The sequence below is a fragment of the Cibotium barometz genome, chromosome 8 (assembly GCF_041138505.1).
Source record: "Cibotium barometz isolate CiBa-2024 chromosome 8, ASM4113850v1, whole genome shotgun sequence".
Taxonomy (NCBI): domain Eukaryota; kingdom Viridiplantae; phylum Streptophyta; class Polypodiopsida; order Cyatheales; family Cibotiaceae; genus Cibotium; species Cibotium barometz.
The window spans coordinates 29,680,410-29,687,945 of record NC_141053.1 but is presented as its reverse complement, the minus strand read 5'-3'; positions in this window follow the sequence as shown (position 1 = coordinate 29,687,945).

The following is a 7,536-nucleotide window of genomic DNA, read 5'->3' as shown; positions in this document are numbered from 1 at the left end:
AGGCTCTCTAGCCTTATCCCACTTTACACATCATCATCCATGTGGTGGCACTCCCTTTTCACTCTTTTGGTCAACACTCACACACCATACAATATTACATGTGGCATTCTTATCTTGCCACAATATCTTTCACGTCTAGGGTGCTTTCCCACATACACACAACACCACGATTACATCTCTCAACAGAGATTCCACTGCCTCTTCCAAGAGGGATTCGGACCACTCACACGGGTGATACAATTTGAGGATTAGAGGTGCTTGGGCATGTACTTGATGGAGCTCAGATGACACAGGGATGTAGTGTTAAGGCAGCATGCTGAGATAGAGCCCCGACTCCTACAGGACACCTCAGAGAGAGCCATCATAGATTTTTTTTGTGGTACACACATCCACATCGGAATCCACCACAGTTCCTCTACTATGACATCAGAGTCCACCACCGGTACCCACGCTCTAGTACCATGCCCCAGAGGATTTCTTAGCGAGAGAGCTCAATCCGTTTTGCGAGCCAAACATCCCCGACCCAGAGCATTAAGAACCTCTACCACACAAAGATAGATTCGTGAGGTTCTCTGCCAAGATGACACACTCCCATCACAGAGGCCTGGCATTCACTCCACCATTAGATTAGTTCTGGCCAAGGCGGGTATTGTCATTAGCTGATCACATCATATCTCGCTCTACACAGGATTATCTGTTGATCACATGCACTGTCAGATGTTTTCATTTTACTTTTTCTTTTAGTTTTCCATGGCTCAGTACATCCATGGTACCATTGTATTACTTTTGGTCTCATAGGCCCTTGGGGTCTTCCCTAGTCATTAATATAACTTTATTTCTCTCTCTCTCTCTCTCTCTCTCTCTCTCTCTCTCTCTCTCTCTCTCTCTCTCTCATATTGCCCAAAATTTTTCCCTACATCCACATCACATAATTTCAGATACAAACATCACATAATTTCAAATACAAATAGAATATAGAGAGGTGGTAGAAACATGAGGAAAGAAGATGACATGCTCCATTAAGTGGAATAACATGCATGCTAAATTTGGAGGTTATGGACAAGATGGAGGCCCATGTAAATGCCACCACATATAATAAAAAGGATGGGTAGTTGGATCTAAGAAGGGATGAAACTCGTTATGATCCATGATACCCTGGAGGAACAAAAGAAGAGAAAGGTATGTGTGCTCCATGTGAGGTCATTAAAATCAAAGATAAAGCAAACATCACAACCCTTTTGGCGAAAGATGGGAGTAGAGGGAACACTCTATGCATATACTTGGAGAAAGATACCTGCACTCCATGTGAGGGTTATCAGAATTAAAGAAGGGGAATCATTTAAAGCAAACACCACAACGCTTTTACCAAAAGATGGGAGTAGAGGGAACACCCTATGCATACACTTGGAGAGTAGATCAGGACCCCACCCTTTTGCTAAAAGATGGGAGTAGAGGGAACACCCTATGCATACACTTGGAGAGTAGCGAAGGAGCCCACACAAGCATTCCCCTCCTCATCAGATTCCTAGACCTTTCTAGTCAAGAGACATTCTTTAGGGAGGTGGGTAGTTCTCAAAGGAGAATAGATCTACCTCTCGATGACAATTTGACTTCCACCCAAGGTGCTAAAAAGATCTACCTCTTGGGGAGGACAATGTGACTCCCACCCAGGTGGAGAACAGGAGGATGAGCATGATACAGGGCCCAAAGATCAGGGTCTACAAGGATGGCCTAGTCATTATTACAGATAGACATCCCAAATATAGACGCGGGGTCTAAGGGACTAACCACTTGCAAATGGTAGTGCACTATGATCCGACCACCCAGGAGGATTGAGGGAGACTCTTATGGGGATAGATATCATTTTCTACATGGAGACACACCACAGTTCGAAGATAGGCCTACCACATGTATCAGGGTACCAATGGGAATCATCCTAAAGAGGAAAGACTTGCACTTCGAGAGGGGTACAAGGTTTTGTAAGGGTGGTAGTTCTATTTAGAACACATATATAGCCCATGGTTACAATGGTCTAGAAATATAAGAAGGCACCCTTTTGTGGGTATGATTATAGGCCATGGAGGTGAGATGCATCTACATAGCTGAATGCTACTTCACCTCAAAGAAATCACAATTCACGAGAGGAGGGAGGTCAATCGCCATATGCACCACTATATGGAGACATCCTAGAGTTCCCCAACCTAGGTGAGGTCCTCCTACTTGGAGACTTCAACATTAGAATCGAGAGTTAGTAGGTGCAGACATTGTGTTTAAGGATCCCAGCATGCAAGAGATGGACAACGAGGACATTGGACTTTAGTGAACATCACAAGATAGAGGTGCAATCACTAAGGAGACATTTTGATCCTCCCATGGATTCGTCACATCTATAACAAGATGTCAAGTTGGTCATCCTCAAGTGCACTCACATGCTTCCCACATAACAGGGGCTCTACCACAATTGACCACTTAATGGGGTCTTTGGCTTTAGCCCCATTGATATTGGATTTCACCATCCCAGGGTGCAAACTCAAAGATGACCACACTTATCCTTCTTTCACCCTTGCACACATCCTACCCCTTGCACCACCCCCACCTATCACACATTATCTTTCTTTCACCCTTAGCAACACACATCCTACCCCTGCACCACCCCAACCCATCACACATTACACTTGGACCACTCTCAATTCCATCATGACTATGTGATGAAATCTACTCTAGCCACATCTACTACCACTTAGCAAATATGGACCCCTCACCATCATACACACATCCGTCATAGCCACCTTCCCATATATCATACAATCCACCAACAAATCCCCCACACAAACTATGCCTCAGGATTTGAGTGTGTCATACCACACGCCATCTCATACATGAAGCAATTAGTCAAATCTAAGAGAGTGAGATGCTCAACAAATTCACCAATATCTTATCATTTGCAAGAAATGAGCACACTGTAGATGACATTTGGATGAATTATACCAAATCTTCTTGAGTGATAATTGTGAGGAATCTTGGAGGATACTCAGTGAGCATTGCCCACCCACCCCCATTTCTTGCCCTTAAACATGGAACTCCTATGCACACAATCCCTCTACGAGCTACACCTAAATCAACTTCCCCTCCCACATCCTCCATCGGGTGATCCGATATGACCTACTCAGACTTAACATTCATGAACATCACTATTAGAGCCATTGCACATGAGGATATAGTACTACAAGGATCATTTCTTGAGGCTCATAGATGATGGGGCTTCATCCCCAAGGCCACGGTAACTTGATATATACATATTGCCATGCCATTTTTAATTGTCGAGCTCAGGTATCTTCACACATCCTTAGGGTAGAGATAGGGAGAGCTAAGAGGATACCCCAGGAAGGACACGATCTAAGACAGAGAGAGGTGAGAGGATACCCTAGGAGGACACAATCTATAGATTGTGCAATTGGCTAGCTTGGGTGTCTTCACATAGCCTTCGAGTAGAGATAGGGAGAACTAAGAGGACACCCCAAGGAGGACACGATCTCAGACAGAGAGAGTTGAGAGGATACCCTAGGAGGACACGATCTATAGATTGTGCTAGTAATAATAAGAGGTTAAGTCAAAGGAGCACTACATTTTCCATTGCCCAGTGTACTATTGTTAATCCCATTTTAGATTAACAAAGATGCTCCTCCAATTGAGGACATTAATAAGTGCTAAATAAAGGCACTATAAAAGTTGTACATTTTCAGATACTGGCCACCCACGGCCTTAGTTAGTAATTTTTGGGTGCCCAAGTGTGAATAAGGGCCAGATGTATAAAAGACAATTTCTCAATGAAAGAACACAATCTCCCTTTGTGCTATGAGAGCTCTTGCTTTGTCTCCCTTTGTGCTATGAGAGCTCTTGCTTTGTCTTGTGTGCATGTGTGAGAGAGTTACTGTAGTGCATGTTCCTCTTCTATGCATGTGCAAGGGAGGGTGAGAAGAAGGTTGCCTTGCATTGTGGTGTGAGTGACTCCAGTAACAGTGTGGAGGTGGAAATTTGAAGAGTGGAGCTTCCCAAAGTAAGCTTAGAGAGCCTCAAGGGACGTGAGCTCAAAGCATTGGTAAGTACCCAATGATAGTTGTCTCTTGGGAGGTGCGGTAGCCCATAACATTTTTGGTGCCGCCCCCCTGCCGGGGAAACACAATTGTTTCTTCCATCCTCTTAGAGCTGCAGCTCCCATTATGCAAGATTCACTATTGCCTTTACATTTTGAAGGTGCATTTGTGATAAAACCTTGTAGATAAGGTTTGTGTGAAAGAGGAGATTAGAGTAGTTATGGAAAATCGTGTGTTTGGAAGTGTGGGTGAGTACTTGGTAGTGCCTAGAGGAAAGCTACTTTTGGTTTTACTTTCAAATTTGTTATTTTCATCACCAATTTCTAAAGCGTGAGCTAGCAGTTGGTGACACGACTTGTATTGTTTTTTCTAAAAATCACGAAAATTACAAAAACAAAGAGCCATTGGTTGTGTTGGTGACACGCCTTGTATTGTTTTTTCTAAAAATCATGCAAATTACAAAAACAAAGAGCCATTGGTTGTGTTGGTGACACGCCTTGTTTTTCTTTTTCTAAAAACCACGAAAATTACAAAAACAAAGAGCCTTGGTTGTGTTGGTGACTTGCATTGCACTCCAAGTTCTTGGCATAACCTTTCTAGAACTTTTGAATAGGTAAATCACACTAAAACGATCATTCTGTTGACGCAATTGTTAACACGTGAATGAGTAGGATACAGTTCACGACGTGAACCGTAGTTTACTACTTCACGACATGAAATACTTTCCGCAAACAACGCCGAAAATTTTAGGATTGCATTACTAAAGTTAGGGCACCTTATCTTGACACAAAAAACGCCAAAAATCCTATCTCGTGAAAGCGTAGCAAAATAGTTCATGATGACATGAAATATATTCTACGTCATGACACGAAACACAAGCTACTTCATAAAGTGAACTACACTCTATTAGTTCACAGACTTGTTACTTCACAGCAAGAAAATTCTGGTTCACGGAGTAAGCGTTGTCAGACCAATGGTGAGATAAGTTTATAAGTACACCATAGGAGTCGTTGACTCAAATTACACCCTGACTCAAATTTCTACAATTCCTAGTAGTAGCTGAAAATTTGAAGCGTGAAATGCAAGTGGTCCACTGTGTGTGAAACACACTTCATGACATGAGACATAGTCTGCTACTTCACGATGTGAATTTTAGTTTGCTGTTGTTTTACAAAGATATGTTGTTTCACGATAAGAATAGTCAACTTGACAGAAAACCAATTGTAGTGGTTAGAGTAGTGATTTAGCCTGTTGAAACAAATTCTCATGCACGTAAGGTTAGGGAAACTCATGTTTTGGAGACGACCGTACCCTCGACGATAGTGCATCAAATCACCCAGGTTCTTCCCACCAAAGAAGTGTTGGTTCAGGTTGCCCGATGAGCACTCAATTGAGTGTTGCAGCTTGGAGAAATCTAACCACCATAGAAACAAGTAGTGAGGAATCGATGCAAGAAGGGATAAGATTCTCTAGCTTTGGACAAGAAGAAAAACTAGCTTCTCCTACAAAGTCCCAAGGGAATCTTTGATATGGCGGGACCACGAGAGTTTTTGGTCTCCAGCATGGCACGGAAGATGAATTGCAATCTACGGATACGGGCCCATCAACAAGTGCAGGACACAGTCTAAGACCGGATTTACCAACCTAAACTTTGACCCCATGAATGCTAACATAGTGAGGATTAGTGGGATGACCCCTAGGGTTATGAGAGAGAAGGAAAATGCTGCCAAAATTGGTCAAATCTTCTTCCCCACATCTAAGGAAGTGGAAGCGGACTTGAAGGTAGTTGAGGCAGAGCGACAATTGGCAAGAGATCAACATGCGAAGAATGATGGTAGAAACACTAAAGCCTGAGGATAAAGTCAACTTCACTTAGCTTAAGAATGTATTCATACCGAGCTTTGCTCTCGAAGTGGTGATAGGTGGTCCTGTGGCACATCTCCATAACATTAAGCAAAAAGAGAATGCGAGATTATGTTTATCAACTCAAACACTTGAACTCAAGATGTAAAGTGAGGGAAAGGCTAACCGATGATCAGTTATTACCCTGCTTTCGGGAGAGGAGTCCGAGATCATAAGATGCATGATTATCTAGTGTTAGCGTGACCGACCACTCTAGATACGTGCTGTAAGTTGGCAATTGGATATGAGGATAACATGCTCGAGTTGCCACGACCAAAAGATGCCAAGGCAGCTTCGGTAATAGCAGCATCACGAGCATCTAGTCATCAGAACGTAGAATCCAAGAACAAGCAAGTTGGCACCATGACAGTCGAGAAACTTAGTAATGCCATCTTCGAGAAGTTAAAGGTTAGGGATGGGAGAGAAGCATCGGGGGGAATGCCCATCTTTACCCCCAGAAAGAGTTGATTTGGTGCTTTATTTGTAGATAAAATCACACGAGCATTGAATGCCCTCACCTAAAACTAAGGCAATTACTTTATTGTTAGAAACTAGGGAACCATGACACTACCATGTGCAGATATCCAAGGATCCAACCTCTAGCACAACTACCAGCACCACCTAGAGTACCTTTAGCCTTACCAACCTCTCCAATGCAAACCAATGCTACTACATGATAGCCGAATACATCCTACTTACCAAGCGGGATATTCAGAATGCAAGACATGATGCCTACCACCATAGCCTCCACAGGCCAAGATCAACTAAGTGTTGATCGAGGAACCCTTGGAAGAGGGAGAAGTCATACGCAAGGTAAAACCTTAATAATAACTACAAGGAGCCCATGGAGATCACACCAAAGTACTATGTATTACAAATCAGCATGCTAGTACAAGTGTTTCAAACCACTGTACAATGGAAAGGAAAAGACATAAACTCAACTATGAGAAGGGGACCCATACAATGTTTCCATTGTAATGGACCTTATCGAGTAGCGGAGTGTCCTCTAAAGAATGTGGCTAATATTGGCCAAACCCAACCAATCACAGCACAAACCAACGTCATGCCAGCACTTTCATGTGTTAAGTGTGGTGTTGATCATTTGATCAATGACTTCCCATATCGTGCCAATGGCCCTACTTCTACTTCTAACCATGACACCATTAGAACTATAAGTGTGTAACCTGGAAACATCACGCCACTGAATGTCCTAACACGCACCCAAGAGAAACAAGTGGCCAAGGAAAAACCCAAGAGGTGTTTCAAACTCTAAGATAGGAAGAAAGAGAAGAGTGAAAAAGGTGGGCAAGGGTGATACCATGGTGATAATTCAGGATGTATCCAAGGAAGATACCATTGACACTGGATCCACTCAATCAAAGGAATTAGATGACCAAGTGCCAAAACTAGATGAGCAGCCAAAAGAGAGACTTGCAACCCCCAAAGGTGTTAGAGAATATCCTAATGCTGAAGAAGAAATAAGAAAGCTTGAGGAGGCTAAGACCCTTGTTGAGGAATGTTAGCGCAGCCATGAAGCCAA